Source organism: Schistocerca cancellata, chromosome 9 (assembly GCF_023864275.1).
Source record: "Schistocerca cancellata isolate TAMUIC-IGC-003103 chromosome 9, iqSchCanc2.1, whole genome shotgun sequence".
NCBI lineage: Eukaryota > Metazoa > Arthropoda > Insecta > Orthoptera > Acrididae > Schistocerca > Schistocerca cancellata.
Window position 1 is genome coordinate 268,914,606 of NC_064634.1, and position 19,785 is coordinate 268,934,390.

Sequence of the window (19,785 nt, forward strand, 5' to 3'; positions counted from 1 at the left end):
CTAACCTAAGGACATCACACACATTCATGCCCGAGGCAGGATTCGAACCTGCGACCGTAGCGGCCACGCGGTTCCAGACTGAAGCGCCTAGAGCCGCACGGCCACAGCGGCCGGCAGGACTCCTGAAGATAGACGTTGACTGCGGATATTCTATTACAGACACAGTCCCTTTGACTGTTTAGAGATGTCACTAAACCCACCGAAAGATGTAAATATCCGTGAATGAGCAGTTCCTATTAGGCGGAGGGGGTCCGACAGTCGATCAGTTCCAGCCACTCCACCAGGAAGCAGGTACACGACTTTTGTTGTCTGTAGTTCATCCATGCCTAGAGGGTCAATATCGCGATTCGATCGCGTCTGCATTGTTACTTTGTGCCAGGAAGGGCTCTCAACAAGGAAAGTGTCCAGGTGTCTCGGAGTGAACCAGAGCGATGTTGTTCGGACATGTAGGAGATACAAAGAGAGGAACTGTCGATGACATGCTTCGCTCAGTCTGCCCAAGAGCTACTCTGCAGTGGATGACCGCTACCTACGGATTATGGCTCGTAGGAACCCTGACAGCAATGCCATCATGTTGAATAATGCTTCCCGTGCAGCCACAGGACGTCGTGTTACGACTCAAACCGTGCCCAATAGCCTGCATTACTCGTAACTGCACTCCTGACGTCCATGCAGAGCGGTATAGTTGGGGCCAACTACGTGGCGAATGGACCGCTGAGTGTCGCGCATGTCTTCAACCATACAATCGTCGGAAACGTGTTTGGAGGTAACTCTGTCAGGCTGGACGCCTTAGACACACTGTCCAGCGAGTGCAGTAAGGTGGAGGTTCCCTGCTGTTTTGGAGTGGCATTGTGTGGGGCCGACGTACGCCGCTGGAGGAAGGCGCCGTAACGGCTGTACGATACGTGACTGCCATCCTCCGACTGATAGTGCTACCATATCGGCAGCATATTGGCGAGGCATTCGTTTTCATGGACGACAATTCGCGTTCCCTTCGTGCACATCTTGTGAATGACTTCCTTCAGGATCGCTCTACTAGAGTGTCGAGCATGCTCTCCAGACATGAACCCTATCGAACATGCCTGGGATAGACTGAAAAGGGCTCTTGATAGACGACGTGACACACCAACCCCTCTGAGGGTTCTACGCCGAATCGCTGTTGAGGAGTGGGACAATCTCGACCAACAGCTCCTTCGTGAACTTGTGAATAGTATGCCACACACAGGCATGCATCAATACAAGAGGACGTGCTACTGGGTATTAGAGGTACCGGTGTGTACAGCAATCTGGACCACCACCTCTGAACGTCTCGTTGTGTGGTAGTACAAGATGCAACGTGTGGTTTTCATGAGCAATAAAAAGGGCGGAAATGATGTTTATATTATTCTCTATTCCAGTTTTCTATACTGGTTCCGGAACTATCTGAACCGAGGTGATGCAAAACTTTTTTTGATGTGCGTATATCGAATTCCAAGAACTGGACATAATTAAGTGTTGGAACCACTTGTTTTCTGGATGACTTTTGTAAGTGTGGGAGGGCGCAGAGTCTCAGATCTGGCACAAGATGGACAGAAGGCTACTAAAATAAATAAACTCTTTGCCATGAGCATAGACTGCAGCGTGTGTTCACAGAAGTCGGGTCGCCAGCACGCAAAGACGGGCCCAGCGGCTATTGTGTAGTTTGCAATCTGGGCCTGCATAGTAGCAGAACTGTGACTGAGTCGCCATGCAGACAGCAGAAACGCGCTGCATTCCTATTGTTCGAATAAAGCCATTGCTCGCTTTCCAGGTGTTGCAGACGCGAAAGGCAACACCTGGAAAGTGTTCTGAGGAGCAATGTGTACGCCACAAATTACATTAGAAGTGTAACAGAGCCAAACACTCGGCGAAGTAAGGAATCAGAAAAAGAAATATGGGGTATGGCCTTTCTGCCATACATTCCCAGAGTGACGCACAGAATTGGCCGTATTGTAACAATTCTGTTACTAAATGTAACACTTCTGTCACTAAATGTAACTGGGTTTTCTCTTTTGATGCTGTCAATTGACAGGATGAGCATTCTAAAGCATTATATCAGGGTGAAAATATTAAATAAATTAACTTTTCACTCTTAACAACATGTGGGCAGGGTGGGTTCTTTCTTTGCTCGGGTATGAGGTAGAATGAAACAGCATTTTTACATAAGATAACTTTCATTGAAAGTTTCGTACAACTGTATCTTACTGGACATTCTGGTTCGGAGAGCGGCAGCCGTGTCGTTTGCGTAGCCTTCTGCTGCGGCAGCGGCGGCGGCGGCGTCTGATAACGCGTAGCGGTGTGTATCTCGTGTCGCCGTCTCGCCCAGCTGACTGGAGAAGCGCAGCGCGAGGTGGCCCGTTTAATTATTGCGAGCGAAGTCGTGCATCGGATGGTGATACCTTGAATGTGGCGTCCCAGTGTTTCTCTTCTCTAAGCGGCCGCGTGTGTTGTGCGTCGGCCAGCGGAGCGGTGCGGCGGGGGAAAGCCAGTGTCCCGGACTCGAACAACAGACTCCCGCTGGCCAGTCTTCGGCTGTCAGATGTTCATCCCAGCTCACAGGTGACTGCTGATGTGAGGCCGTCTCCTTCCCGTATTCACGAGTCACCCGGGTGCGTAAAATCAGACTTCAAATACCTTTTAACTTCTGTCTTCTGGCGCTGAGGCTGCTGCTTGCTATTCCATTACAGCGGCGGACTTGGTGCGTCTGTGCATGATGTAGTCTCTTCTTGCATGACGGTCTTCAGCACCGAAACTGACTTAAAACAACTGCTACGCTTCTTCACTTCTTCGTCTTCTTCGTCGCTCGTCTCCATCTTCGTCTCCGTCTCCGTCTCCGTCTTCGTCTCCGTCTTCGTCTGTCAGGCCCACCGCGTCTCGCGTATTTATTCACTTCAGTTCACTGGAGGTGAACGACTTCACGGCCATTGCCTCTTCTGTCACGTTGAAAAGCTTCTCGAAGAATCTTCTTAATGTCGGCCATTGGCTCTTGGGATGTAGGCGAGGGCCTTTGCTCACATGCGACAACTGAGAAACACGTGAGCCGGTCGGGCGATGCCCTGACGGCTGAATCGACAGCGCCTGCTTATGTGGAACTTGCTGACCTCACGGTCATTGTCTCTTCTGTTCTGCTGTTCTGCCCGCTGAATGCCAGTATGTAACTCTCTAAACTAAACCAAGTTTTTCATTTATATTCTAATTTCTACTTCACTTTGATTTCACTAATTTATTTACTTAAGTACCACTCAACAGTATATTGCACAAATATGGCGTAAAGACGATTTTCAAATCGACAAGGAAGATCAAAGAGTGTCTTAGGTCGGCAAAGGAAAAACGGGACCCACTTGCAATGTCGGGAATATACCGTATACCATGCACATGCGGAAAAGTTTATGTCGGAATGACTGGACGATCGATCAACACCAGGATCAAAGAACATAAGCGAAATTGCAGGTTGGGACAGGTGGAGAAATCGTCCGTGGCAGAGCACACACTGAGTGAGACCGAACACGTAATAAAACTCACCGACACGGAAGTTCTGGCTGTCGAGGAGCACTATCACACGCGCTTGTTCAGAGAAGCTCTGGAAATACAAAAACACGCGAACAGTTTGAACAAGAAAGAGGAAAGCCTTAAGGTAAACAGATCCTGGCTTCCCGTATTGCAGCGAACGACCGTCGCCGATAGCAAAAGGAGAACCGCTCCGGAAATGACCGCAGAGAAGCCGTCGGACGTTGGTGCGCAAGGTTCATATAGTCTGCGGCCACGAGCTCGGCTCCAGTTCTCCACCGGCAATGGAGGGTGAAGCTTTGACAATGCCAGCCACTCGTGCTGGCAAAACGTCACTAAAATAATTAGATGAACGTCGGCCGAAAAACCCGAGACTGAAGCCAATGGGCAGTTTGTCTATCTTCTGCTATTTTGATACCATCTGCAGCCGTTCATGGACTTCATGTTCCCAAACAATGGTGGAATTTTTATCGATGATAATGGGTCATGTCACCAGGCGATAATTGTTCACGACTGGTTTGAGGAAGATTCAGGACAGGTTAAGTGAACGATATAGGCGCCCAGATCGCCCAGTATGAATCCCACTGAACGTTTATTGAACGTAATCGAGAGGTCACTTCATGTACAAAATCCTGCAATTATTGACGGCTACAGAGGATGCATGTCTCAATATTTTTGCAGGGGATTTGCTGTGTCCCTGCCGAGCTGATGCACTACGTCGGGCATTCATTGGTATCTCACGAATTCTGTGACCTGTGTTTACAATGAAGGCTCTCACGGCCCGATGTCGTCGCTGCTGGTGACTCTTCCGGGTTGTTCGGCTGCAGTCCAGGGAACTTTACCGTTCCTAACGTTACGTCCACAGCTGAGCTTGACATCTTCCGACGTCTGACCTGTCTGTCTGTTTAGCGGAATCATGAGCCGCTCTGAAGATATCCGGCGCAGCTCTGGATGAAACGTAAGGAAAAGTTTCGCAGGCCACAGCCGTACAGTCCTGGAGACTCATCTGCAGCGAAGTGAGTTTGACAGTGACTCTGTGGAGTGGCCCTGGTACTGTAAGCTGAACGGAAGCAAGTATCTCCTGACAGCCGCATCTCCAGAGCTCAATTTAGGCCCCGTGCGGAACCTGCAGTACCCCGCCAGCTGCGACAACCCACCAAGTTGGCAGACACGGGCGAGATCAATTTTCTGCCGGCAGATTCCTCGGCTGTCTGTCGCGGGACGTCTGCGAGGGCGCCTCCGCGGCTGCGCCCGCCGGGCCCCGCGCCGAGACCGGGTTCATTAAATCACGCGGTCGCGGCCAGCGCAGACACGCAAACTCCATTAGGACGGCGCTGCTCTTGAAAGGCCTTCCGGTGAACTTCTGCCCCAATCTGCCGGCGCCGGCCAGCGCGCCGCCGAATTTGCATCATAATGCCGCCCTTATCTGCCGTGCAGTTATTAGCGTGCTTTTCACCGCCGACAGCGGCGCTTCGCCGCACCAGAACCCACCCACAGGGGGACCGCAGGCGGCGTTTAAGGGCAGCGCGATATCCCCACCTTTGTTTGCGTGTGTGCTCGCCTAATTACCGTTACTATCTCACTGTTTTCTCCGTCGTTTGCGGAACGCCGTCTGGAGTAAGGGGCAGCTATCACGATTTTTGACGCAACCGTTTGGCGAGGTAAATTCATCATCTGTTTACAGAGGCGGCGTTGCACGGGTAAGCAAAGGGTGCGATGTATCCGAATGCCACTCCCAGGGGGCTCCTGGTCAGAGTAAAGTATTCATCACTAGGCGAATTAATACAATGGAGAAGCAACCAGCGTTGCCAATTTCGCTTTTATTTACTCGATGACTAGTTTCGGTTCGGGACTCATCTTCAAAACGTCCCACTGGACACGAAACCAAACCTACAGTCATGTACAACACAGGTGTCACCATATAGTTAAGTGCACGTCAAATACACAGAACCTGTCATTTCTAGATGTATGTTCCCGGTTGTCAAAATAGTACACTACTGGCCATTAAAACTGCTACAGCACGAAGATGACATGCCACAAACACGAAATTTAGCCGACAGGAAGATGATGCTGTGATTTGCTAGCCGGCCGCGGTGGTCTAGCGGTTCTGGCGCTGCAGTCCGGAACCGCGGGACTGCTGCGGTGGCAGGTTCGAATCCTGCCTCGGGCATGGGTGTGTGTGGTGTCCTTAGGTTAGTTAGGTTTAAGTAGTTCTAAGTTCTAGGGGACTTATGACCTAAGATGTTGAGACCCATAGTGCTCAGAGCCACAGAGCCATTTGAACCATTTTTTTTTTTTTTTTTTTTTTTTTTTTGCTAATGATTAGCTTTTCAGAGCATTCACACAAGGTTGGCGCCGGTGGCGACACCTACAAGGTGCTGACATCAGGAAAGCTTCCAACCGATTTCTCATACACAAACAGCAGTTGACCGGCGTTGCCTGGTGAAACGTAGTTGTGATGCCTCGTGTAAATGCGTACCATCACGTTTCCGTCTTTGATAAAGGTCGAATTGTAGCCTATCGCGATTGCGGTTTATCGTATCGCGACATTGCTGCTCGCGTTGGTCGAGATCCAATGACTTTTAGCAGTATATGGAATCGGTGGGTTCGGGAGGGTAATACGGAACGCCGTGCTGGGTCCCAACGGCCTCGTATCACTAGCAGTCGAGATGACAGGCATCTTATCCGCATGGCTGTAACGCATCGTGCAGCCACGTCTCGATTCCTGGGTCAACAGATGGGGACGTTTGCAAGACAACAACCATCTGCACGATGAGTTCGACGACGTTTGCAGCAGCATGGACCATCAGCTCGGAGAACATGGCTGCGGTTACCCTTGACGCTGCATCACAGACAGGAGCGCCTGCGATGGTGTGCTCAACAACGAACCTGGGAGCACGAATGGCAAAACGTCATTTTTTTCCGATGAATCCAGGTTCTGTTTACAGCATCATGATGGTCGCATCCCTGTTTGGCGACATCGCAGTGAACGCACATTGGAAGCGTGTATTCGTCATCGCCATACTGGTGTATCACGCGGCATGATGGTATGGGGTGCCACTGGTTACACGTCTCGGTCTCCTCTTTTTCGCATCAACGGCACTTTGAACAGTGGACGTTACATTTCAGATGTGTTACGACACGTGGCTCTACCCTTCATTCGATCCTTGCGAAACCCTACATTGCAGCAGGATAATGCACGACCGCATGTTGCAGGTCCTCTAAGGGCCTTTCTGGATGCAGAAAATGTTCGACTGCTGTCCTGGCCAGCACATTCTCCAGATCTTTCACCAATTGAAAACGTCTGGTCAATGGTGGCCGAGCATCTGGCTCGTCACAATATGCCAGTCACTACTCTTGAAGAACTGTGGTATCGTGGGCAGCTGTACCTGTACACGCCATCCAAGCTCTGTTTGACCCATTGCCCAGGCGTATCAAGGCCGTTATTACGGCCAGAGGTGGTTGTTCTGGGTACTGATTTCTCAGGATTTATACACCCAAATTGCATGAAAATGTAGTCACATGTCAGTTCTAGTATAACATATTTGTCCAATGAATACCCATTTATCATCTGCAATTCTTCTTGGTGTAGCAATTTTAATAGCCAGTACTGTACCTCCCAAAAAATGACAACCATGTCCACATAACATACGTAACATAAGTTTAAGAAAGTGGAAATGGACAGTTACTGAACGTACAGATAACTGGCAGTCTAATCTTTCTCGTTAAGGTGTCGTCCTTTCACGATACAGGAAACGTCTTTAGTATTTATTACAATATTCTCCAAGCATTAAAAACACAACACTTAATATAGTACCAATACAGTCCATTAAATTTCGGGCATGAGGGCGCAAATAAAATTTCTTCCACTGATATTTCGGCTGCGTATCGTCCGGCCATCCTCAGAATGAGTCGCAAGACTGACGACAAGGTGCCAAGTGCGACCTTACATGCTCCACCGCGGCGGTACTGCTCATGCTGCTCACAGACGCTTGCTGGTCGGCGACAAAGATATACGCTTACACACGCGCTACCTGTGGCGAAGGCGTACAGACATTCGATTCGCTTATCGATGTATGGTCAGCGGCGGTGACGTCATGACAACTTCTCTGCAGTTTAATAACCCCAAGAGCCAAATGAAAACCATTATCTCCATTTATTAAATTATTAACTAATGTAATATCTGTAGCTTCCCTGAAGACAGAATCCGAAATCGAAAAGGAGGATGTTAAAAATCTTCACATCACTGTAGTTCATGGAATACCCTGTATCGATGCAATGTTCGGCCGCAATTGACTTGGCTGACTGTGAAAAGCGTATGTATCTTCGATGTTCCACATATCTGTCATGAACGGTGTTATTCGATCTGTGTATGACTTCTCACAATTCCCGCAAGAAATCTAATACACCTCAGCCTTACGAAGCAATAAAGCGTCCTCTACAGAGCCGAGTAAAACTGCAATCTTCGTGGGAGGCCAGGAGATCGTCTTAATACAGTGTTTCTCTAGAATACGACCTATCTTCGAAGAAAGAGCACACCCAGAGAGCAAAAACGCACTTGATACGAAGGAATTACTATCCTCTTCCCCACCAGATATTTGCATTATAGGTTTTACGTTGAATGCTCTACCAATTTGTTGCGCAGAACCTCCATTCGCTCTTGAGGTATATGAGCTCTTCTTGCAAACTATCATTATCGGGTATACAGTGCGCCCAATGCACTAAAGTCTTTAGGATACCTATAGTCTGAGAAGGGCGGTAGCAGCTACTGGCACGTAAATAAAGATTTGTATGTTGGTTCACGGCGTAAGGCATGCCCTAATGTGCCTTCAACTCTTCGGCCAGCGACAACATCCAAAAAGGGGAGGCAGCCGGTTTTTCTGTTTCCATAGTTATCCTGATACTACCATGGATAGAATTCAGATGCTCAAGAAATCGATGTAATTCATCCATCCCGTGCGGCCATGCTACAAATGTGTCGTCCACATACCTCCAGAAGACCGTTGGTTTGAAACATGCTGAGACCAGTCCTCGAACTCTTACATGAATAAATTAGCTACCAGAGGGAGAGGGGGCTTCCTGTAGCAACATTTTCCAACCAATGGTTTTAATAAGGAAGCTAAATATTGTCACGTAGAAGAAGGTGTAATTAGATGAATGACGAACACTAACTTCACTTAACGAAGATTTATTCAGCACTTGCACATACCAGAGCGCGGAGTAAACTGCCTCCGGCCACAACACATACAGTAAATATACGGCTATGGAACATTCCAGTACAATGATTCTTGACATTTGTGGATGCTTCTAGAAGGCACTCGAATCGAATATAGAAATTAAAATTGTGCAGTCTAGGTGAGTTTTGAACTCACGGCCCTCTATGCGACAGTTCAGTACCATAATAACCACCCCACGGTGCAACTCAGCTTCTTCTGCGACAATATTTCGCAGAAAAAAACAGAGCGGTGGCTCGCTTCATGCCTTTGGAGACCGTTTTCTTGAGCCTGCAGCGTTCGGAGTCGAGATAACTGCCGAACTTCCTCAGCTCTGGTTAACACCTGGCCGATGTAGTCGTCGTCCACGTCACCAGGATGTAACGGGAACACAGTGTCATCGTCGTAGTCGCCTCAGGCCCATGCAACAGGAAAAATGGCGTAAATCCTTTGGTGTCTTGTTTGGCAGTGTTTTAGGCAAATGTAACGAAAGGTAGCACCTCATCCAAGTTGCTCTGCTCAACACTGATGAACATTGATAGCATGTCGGCCAAGGTCTTATTAAGGTGTTCAGTAAGCCCGTTAGTTTGCGGATGGTAGGCTGTCGTCATATGACGAGTAATGTTGCACTGACGGTTTATCTCTGTCACAAGATTCGATTGAAAAACTTTTCCTCGATCCGTAATTAACGACCTTGGGGCACCTTATTTAATACAATGTCTTACACGATGAATTTGGCTACCCAGATACTTCGGCTGTTTTCACGGCTTTTGCAATGGTATAGAATGTCAGATAATCAGTGCAAACAATCCATCTATTGCCACTAGCAGATGTTGGAAATCGTCCGAGGAGGTCAATCCCAACGTGCTGGAAAGGCGTTTCAGCTGGTGGAATTGGTATGAGTCGGCCAGGTGGTTTCTGAGGAACTGCATTTATCCTCTGGCACTCTCGACAGTGCGACAGATAGTGACGGACACTCCTAAATAAACCTGGCCGGAAGAATCTCTTGAGGATTCTATCGTATTTCTTAATAAATCCTAAATGTCCGGCCTCAGGTGTCTCATGGAATTTCTGTTGAACATCTAAGCGCTTGTGTTTAGGAATCACTGGTCTCCAAACGGATCAAAGTTTTTCGTGCAAAGTAATCCATTAACTACCTTAAATTATCCTTTCACATACTCTGACCGATTTAAGGCAGATAATTTGAGGTATCTTAGCTTCCTACTTCTGCTCAGCAGAGAGATTATGTAGTGCAGCGAGACAGTCACTACCTTCATCAAGGTCTTGATGGACTTGCGCAGGGTTTCTTGAGAGACAGTCGGCATCTTGGTATTTTCTTCAACTTTTGTACACTATGGTTATGTCATACTCTTGAAGACGTAGTGCCCACCTGGCGAGTCTTCCTGTTGATCCTTAAGACTTGTCAACCAACAAAGTGAATGATGGTCTGTAACAACTGTGAATGGCCTTCCATAGAGATATTGTTGAAATCTGAACATGGCCCAGGTCACAGCAAGACATTCTCTTTCTGTAGTTGAGCAGTTTCTCCTCGCTTTTGTAAGTGTCTTAGAAGCAAAGGCTAAAACCTTCTCTTTTCCATCCGAAATTTGCACCAGAACAGCACCGATCCCATAACTGCTGGCATCTGTGTGTAGTTCTGTAGGTGCTCTCTCACCACACAGACCAAGTACAGGCTCAGTCGTCAGAGCTTTTCGCAGCACATCGAAAGTATCTTGCTCAGCACCACCCCAGATAAATTTAGCATCAGCTTTTAACAACTCTTGGAGTGGCCACGCTTTGATACAAAAGCTTTTGATAAAACGATGGTACTCATAATCCGACGAAGCTTCTCACATCTCTAATACTTTTAGGGATAGGAAATTCCGTTATAGATCTCACCTTTTCTGGGTCTGGTCGCACACCTTCGTTTGACACAAGATGTCCAAGTATTTTGATTTCTTTTACTCCAAAGAGACACTTTCTTGGATTAAATTTCAGTCCGCCTTCGTGGAGACACTTAAGAACGGGCCTCAGTCTTTTTACATGTTCATGGAATGCCTCTGAGAACACTATAATGTTATCTAAATAACAAAGACACGTCGTTCACTTCAGGTGCCTTAGAAGTTTATCCATCATCCGTTCAAATGTTGCTGGTGCATTACACAAACCAAACGGCATTACCTTATACTCAAGCAAGCCCTCAGGGGTGATGAATGCAGTTTTCTCACGATCAGCCTCATGTACTTCAATTTGCCAGTATCCCGAATACATGTCCCCGGCTGAGAAAAACTTAGCCCCCTTCAGACAATATAGTGTATCGTCAATCCGTGTGAAACGCCCCTTTGAAAAATTGTACATGACTGTGCTTAAACTGACACACAATATTTTTAGCGCAACGCAATCTGACTATCAAAAATCCCTTCATTGTTCCTGTTTTGTGAGTAAAAACTGTGGAATGTGCTTGTAAAATCTCAAAAAGGTCCTGCCTATCAGTGTCATTACAATTCTCAATTGTTTGAATTTTATTCTGAATTAACTCATTAGTTTCAAATATGCCGTCGATATCATCCCTGTCAGTACTTGCAGAGTGATTGTTAGTGTCTAGTTCCGTAGAAAATTCCGAACTGTTGTCTAACAGAAGGTAAAGCCGATTAATTTCCTCGTCATGGTTTGAGAGCCAGTCTTCAAATTTCAAAGCTATTGATTTACCTTCTGTTTCTCTATGCTTTTTGGCAGTGCATTTTGACAAGCAGAAAATGTGTCTTGACTCATTTGAGAAAACTGTGAGGACCCAAAACCTAAGTCTACAGTATTTGCAATATTGTGTTCTGTCATTTCGGATTCCTGAGGCGAGCTGTTGCCGACCGATCGATCGATAATGCTTCCTTGTTCACTACCTGTTTCACTGTCTACACCATTATTTGCCGCCCGCTCCATTTCCCTATGCACAATTACCAAATTACTACTTCGAATGTCTGTTAATTCACTACACAGTGGTGCCGATAAGCTACGCTCGTCGTAACTATTATTTCTCAGTTTACTTTGAAGCCTAGTGTTACGTTTTTCACGTGGAAGAGAGTAAACGTTCTTTTTATTTATCTTATTAAGCTTCCTGTAATCAAAACAAAAGCGCCAACTGTCATCCTTCTTCCTGATGAGGATCACTGGTGACGACCATGGGCTCTGCGAAGGCTGAATGGTGTAATTCTTCATCATTTTCTCTACCTAGTCGCGAATTATTCTATGTTCCGTTGCTGATATGCGGTATGCTCTCTGGTTTATTGGTTGCTGGTCTCCAGTGCTAATCCGGTGCTTCACCGTTGATTTGTCTAATTTGCTCCTCACCTGTGGATTGGAGTATTCAGAGAACTCTTGAAGAATGTCAAGTAGCTTCTTGTGTTGTTCCTTAGTAAGATCTGGTGATAGCTAGAAGATCCTGTCTCGTAGTGGTAGCGCTAATTTCGCCCACAGACTCGGAGGTTTCTATGACGCTCAGCTGTTCTTCAATTAACGGCTCAGCGTTTGCTGCACACATGCGTCTTGGAAGGAGCTGCGGTTTTTCGGCGACAGTTAACTATCCACAATTCACCAACTCCGTTCTTAAATGAGACGAGATTCTCTGAGATAAAAGGCTCTGACAAAGGAGACAGTATTTTTGCGAAGAGCCTGTGAACGAGTATCTGGAAAACTGCGAAGCTGGTCGAATGATCACATATACTGTGGTGAGCATCTCAGGAAAAATGTAGACGACAGTGAAACTACCACTAGGCACTAAATGATTGGACGTCCACGACTCTTCACAGAACGTGGAATTCGGAAGCTTTTCCGCTCTGTAACGAAGGATACATTGTGATCTGTGGAATCTCTGCCAAAAGAGCACGATGCTGGTGCACGCACAAATGAGTCGAATCACATCGTTCATCGTACATTGTTGAATATCGAGATCCGCAACAGACCACTCCGACGTGTTCACATGTTGACCCAGCGACATCGTTAGTTACGATTTCATTGGATACGGGATCAACGTATGCTGTCCTCTAGAAGCTGCAGCTTGAATTACTTCATATATTTCAAATCTTGGCTATTGGACGAGCAAACGTAGGAGCCATTTCTGTTTGCGGTGCACGAGTGTCTTCGTTTTCAAATTGTGATTGATTTTGTCTACATCAATAGATGACGATCAGTTTGGCTTTAGGAAAGGTAAATCCATGAGAGACGCAATTATGACGTTGCGGTTAATAATGGAAGCAAGACTACAGAAAAATCAAGAGACTTTCGCAGGATTTGTCGACCTGGAAAAACGGTTCGACAATGTAAAATGGTGCAAGATGTTCGAAATTCTGAGAAAAGTAGGTGTAAGCTATAGGAAGAGACGGGTCATATACAATATATACAACAGTCAAGAGAGAATAACACGAGTGAACGACCAAGAACAATGTGCTCATAATGAAAAGGGTGTAAGACAAGGATGTACACGTTCGTCTCTACTGTTCAATCTGTACATAGATGGAAACAAAAGAAAGATTCAGTAGTGGATTTAAAATTCAAGGTGAAAGGATATCAATGATACGATTCGCTGATGACATTGCTATCTTGAGTGAAAATGAAGAACAATTACATGATCTGCTGAACGGTTCAAATGGCTCTGAGCACTATGGGACTTAGCATCTGAGGTCATCAGTCCCCTACAACTTAGAACTACTTAAACCTAACTAACCTAAGGACATTACACACATCCATGCCCAAGGCAGAATTCTAACCTGCGACCGTAGCGGTCGCGCGGTTCCAGACTGAAGCACCTAGATCCGTTCGGCCACACCGACCGGCAATAGTTTAATGAATACAGAGTATGGACTGAGAGTAAATCGAAGAGAGACGAAATTAATAAGCGGTAGTAGAAACGAGAACAGCGAGAAACTTAATATAACGATCGACGGTCACCAAGTAGATGAAGTTAAGGAATTCTGCTACCTAGGCAGTAAAATAACCAATGACGGACGGAGCAAGGAGGACATAAAGAGACTAGCAATGGCAAAAAGAGCATTCCTGGCAATGAGAAGTCTACTAATATCAAATATCGGCCTTCATTTGAGAAAGAAATTTCTGAAAATGTACGTCTGGAATGCAACCTTGTATGGTAGTGAAACATGGTCTGTGGGAAAACCGGAACAGAAGAGAATCGAAGCATTTGAAATGTGCTGCTACAGACAAATGTTGAAAATTAGGTGGACTGACATGGTAAGGAATGAGGAGGTTCTGCGCAGAATCGGAGAGGAAAGGAATATGTGGAAAACGCTGATAAGGAGAAGAGACAGGATGATAGGATTATCTGTTAAGACATGAGGGAATGACTTCCATGGTACTAGAGGGAACTGTAAGAGCAAAAGCTGTAGAGGAAGACAGAGATTGGAATACACCCAGCAAATAATTGAGGACCTAGGTTGCAAGTGCTGCTCTGAGAAGAAGAGGTTGGCACACGGATTAAATACAGAACACTGGCCTTTTCAAGTTTATACTATGTGTATTACAGTAATAATTAAATTTATTTGTTGAACGTCGTAATTTTTGTGGTGCTCCTTTTGAAACCGCTATGGCTCTAAGGGCAACATGACTCGATGAGACAGGTTATTGTATGTCCAGTTTCAAACCATTTAATTTGACAGAATAAAGGAAGAGGAAAAACTGGCGAACCTTTTGGGAGGGATATCTTCTGTTACCGACTTAGAGATTTACAATAGCAGTGAAAGTAGAGATGATGTGGTGGCTGAACACAGTGACCTCCATTTAGGGATAGTATGCCATGACTAATAATTTGCCACACTGATCATAAAGTCCTGGACGTACACGTATTTCATTAGGACATTAGTAACGATAAACGTAAAACTATAGTTTCACTTGAAAAACATAACAACAGAGGCAAACCCTCTACCAGTATGTGGCAACTCAAGGCACAGTTCACGCTGTTGCACAAAGAAGGAGTCTCACAGAATCGAATGGAAGTGTGCTCTTTCTGAAGTAGCCCTATGCCTACCTGCAGAAAAGAAATGCTTTTTATGATACCACTGAAAGTAACGACATATCATGGGCGGTGGCTCCATTTGAAACCACCCAGTACGTGTCCAATTAATGTACGAGGGTTGTTCTGAAAGTAACGTCTCCCGCTTTTATTCATGGAAATACAAGAGATACACACAGCTATATAGAGATTTCAGCTACAGACCATCATTTTTCCACGTATTCACCACCATTCATAATGAACTTTTGCCAAGAATGAACCAGAGCCTGCACGTCGCGCTTGTAAAAATCGGAACCAGCTAAGTCTAACCACTTCCTTACAACTTTGACAACAGCATCCGAGTCTTCGAAATGTCCTCAACGTACTGCACCTTTCAGATGTCCAAAGAGAAGGAAGTCTGAAGGCGCTAAATCCGCATTCTAATGTGAATGTGGTAAATGGATGTGGTAAGACAAGTCAACCAAAGTTTGGAATGAGTTGCATGGTTGCAATACCGGTGTGTGGTCTGCACTTGTTGTGTCGTAGGAGAAAGTTGGTCTTCATCCCTGGAAATTTGGGCGTTCAGCTTAGTCAGTGTCGTCTTGTAGCGTGCTGGATTGAGTTTCGCCAGGCTCCTGGAGAGAACCTCACCCTGAGTATCCCAGAAGACTGTGCATATTACTTTGCCTGCTGTATATTGAATTTCTTCATTGACGGAGAATTCGAATTTCACCATACCATGGACTGTATCTTGGATTCTGGCTCGTGGTGATGACACCACGTCTCATCTCCGGTGAGGATTCTGTGCAGGAAATTGTGACTTTCAGCTTCATACTGGTCCAGCAGGTCCCGAAAAATTTCCATTCGATGAGTTCTTTGTTCTTCTGAGCATCCGCGGGACCCGTCTCGCACAGACTTTGCGATAACCAAGATGTTCCAACATTGTTTCCACGGCATTAAAGCCGACATTCAGCTTTGCACACAATTCTCTGGTCGTTATCCGCCGATCATCATGGATGAGTTGATCAAGACGCTCTTCATTGCTAGGGTGCAGGGTCGAACTGGACGTGGATTGTCGTGCACACCCCGTTCACCACCTTGAAAATGCCGTGCCTTTCACCTCACATTGCTCGCTTATATTGCTTCGTCTTATAACACTCCCAGTCTGCTAACTACTGTACCATAACCTCAATGCCAGAAGCAGGTTGTAACATAAAACAATTTTGTAAAAGTAACTATGGCACAAAGCAACAGAGCAGTGTTACCCTCTGAGAGGAATTTTGTTAAGTTGACCGTATTGTTCCTAATGGAAGTGGCTTATCGGAAATGAAAGTCAGAATTACGTTAATATTGGAATAGTGACAAACAAAATTTTGCCTAGCTATACTGTTCATAGAATAAGGGAAACGGTCGCCAGCCTAATTAGGCAAGAGAAAGATTAACATTCTCGTTTATGAAAGTAGGTATAAGTAACTATAATGGACAACACAACAGACACAACCTAGACTTAGCAACACGCGAGTGCAATGAACTCTAACACACATATGTTTTAAGATTGAAGCTAACAGTTAGAGCAGCAGGAACTATTTTCAAAATTATAACAGGTACAGAAAAACACTATCACTTTCAGGGTTTACACAAACTGAGTGGTCTTTATACTGTTAATATGCACACAAGAGAGATAAACACTTGGCATACTTGAGAATGTAACGTTTCACGACTGCAACTTTCTCACTTTTACTACAACGAAACACAATGTTGACAAAATTGCAAGAAACTGACTCTCCTTTTTAGAATTTACTACAGACAACAACGTGATTATTTACTTTATAAGACTCAGCCTAAAGTTTGAAGTTGGTAACAGCACTTTAAATAACTGTTTCAATAGGAAAATTATTATTGGACAAATAACATTTGCTTTAACTCACTCTGTTACCACATTAGCTTTAACTATCTTTTTAATAAGTTCAAAAGGCATTATTTAACAAAGCTCTAGGCTTCAACGTACTTTCAGTAAGGACACTCGGTAATCACTTTACTTCAAACGGAGAGGACCCTGAGAGATGTTATGATGAGGAGTAAAATCAAGGTAGGTAAATAAATTCCGATATGAATTACCTTATATTTCAGCACACTAACACATCCATTAGGCTGATCCTTCACTGTACATCAATATAGTATTACGTTACAGTGATTGCGCAATGTGGTGGCAACTGCATGTTGGTAGGTGGAATTACAGGTAGAATTGCCGGACTTTATCGTATCTTCATGGCGATGATTCATACAAATTCCAGAATAGATCCAGCTATTTATCCACCCATCCGAGGCCTTGGAAAGAAGCAGTAAAAGCCTCTCTCTGAATCAGCATGATATGCACCTTTACATTGACAGTGCACAGACTGGAAGCTCCTTTCCGACTGGTGGCTCGTCTCCGACTGACTATCAGTTCCACCTTTTCCACCTATGCCAACCACAATTTGCGCGCGCTACACAGTTCCGTTCCAGAGGCGAACCACTACACCATTTACATACAAAATAACTAAAAGCCCTAAGTGAGGATCAGCAATTTACATAACAGCAAACAAATGCATTAAATAAAACAGAACATTTTCACATATTGACACTTTTACAAAAAATTATTCACACAAAATTACAATTACATACAATAAGTTCTGTTCCCTCCAAATGGGACAAAGAACTTTAAATTACAGATACACTACTTTGCATAGAATCAAATCACGACATCAAAGGTTTGACAAAGAAAAGAGTATACAATTTTATGTTATCGATTCAATCACACTTACAGAAGATCAACAATGTGACATTAAATAAAGCAAAAAAACAAAATAAATCCATACAGCATAATAGCTGTGGTGTTACACATGCCCCATGTTTCATTGAAGTTTCCTGTAAGGGATACTACAAGGAAACATCTATAACACCTAAGTGGTGCTGGCTGCAAAAAGCAAAAAAAAAATTTCCATCCAACTTTAGTTGGGAGAAAAAAAACACACACATTACAAACATACAGTATATACACTAAGAAATTGCATACATTTCTTCCAAAAGATTTTCAAAATAAGACATTTACAGAAATTTTCATATTCACACTAGTTTAAGGAAACTAATTTTCATCATTACACAAGATACTTTTAAGCATGTTCATTTCATACACACACAGTTCAATTAATAGGCAATCAGTACAAAATTAATCTGCATATTAGTAGAATATGGTATAGCCTTCAAATAAAATAAAGAAAATACACATATACAACAACACAGAACATTCTAAGTTAGCAAAACAGAAGTTTGTCTCTCAATAATTTTAGAGGAATGTAAAATTTCACAGACACACAAGCATATTAATGATCACAGTACATTTTACAAGGTTCAGCAATTAATGAAATATTGAAAATATCAGTTTGCATCCACATATGTACAATTATCTATACAAAACACCTAATCGAACCTTTTTCCAACTGACTCTTTAAATACCAAAGTAACTTTGCAAGGTTTTTTTCAAAATAATTAACTTTAAAGCTGCTCTTCATTAATAGCAGTCCAAAATACTGTTGCACATAAACACACTAACCTATTCAGAGCCTATCTTTAATCATCACTGCTGTGTTTTAAAACAAGGCAGTCCAAAACTTTAAGTTATTTCAAAAAACCTAGTATCAAAAACATCTACATCCATTTAAATAAGAATGCATATATATTTTATAATAACTTTTCACTGACTTCAATAAGAATAGTCAGTTCATAACATATTGCTCAAAAACCTAACTTACTTCACTGCTTGCCTCAGCACTAGCAGTTCATGTTACACATTCTGCCCATTATTGGTTTAGCAGTCTTTTTACATACACATTTAGACACAAATACGCAATTTAAATAAAGAACACAAAAAAAAAACACATTTTTAAATTGACACACTGCCCCATCCTCTAGGTTTGGCAGTTCATGACCACTTATCAGCTCCTTGCCCCACACTGGCAAGTCCTTTGGTTACTGCTCACATCGTATATTTTGTAGTCCTTAGCATCAGGACCACAGCATTTTTATTATTTTGTCTTGCTTTACTGCCCATCAACACATTTTTGAGCAGTTTATTGTCATCATTTCCAGGTTTTTTCATCATTCTGTCACATCTTTGTTAAAATTGCATTAATGGAATAAAACATTAAACCTGCAACTTTGAAACAGCAATTATACACTGGTAACAAAACCATTTCTTTTCAAATGACACAATCAGGTAACATATACATTAATCGAGAAAAAAATTAAATGTCATATTCAGGATCAGTTAGGATAAAGCATTTCTTACTACTCCCTTATCATTGCTTTTCCACACACAGTTAGGTCATTACATACATCAAGATCAGGACAATAATTTCATATCCTATTGCAAGTGATTTCTGCCAACTCTTTTTGTGGCACAAGACATAAACATCACACACCTATTTCACATACATTAGCCAGGTTCATCTCCTCAGTTTTAAATACATATACAGTTTTTCAACACCATATTTGCCCCTTTCTTTTTCTCAAAAACATTTACATTTAATTATATTATAGTATTAATTTACCTTTTCTTTTCAATATTCTTACCTTTTCTCATCCATATTTCTCTTTCCAATTGCTTTTCCATTACATTTTTTCTTTAACAATACCCACCATACTTTCATTATTCTTGGTCATTTTCTAGTGTACCCATATTATTTTTCCATTTACTTGTCCACAAACAATACACAATATCTTACATCATTGCCACACTATTCAATACACTATGATAGAGAAGAAGGAAAGAAGACAGTAAAAGTTCTGAATGATGAAGAGGAAGGTTGGCAGCACGAAAAGAAACGGAAGTAGTGCTAGCAACAACTCGGGTCCCTGGTGCTCGTCAGGCACCTGACAATGCAAAGAGTGCATTGCCCCCTGAGGGTTGAACAACCCTCATCTGAGGACATGTACCTTTAAATACTCTACATGGTGCAAACATAAGCCCTTTCTGATCTTTAAGTATATTAGAAATTAATTATTATCTTGAAG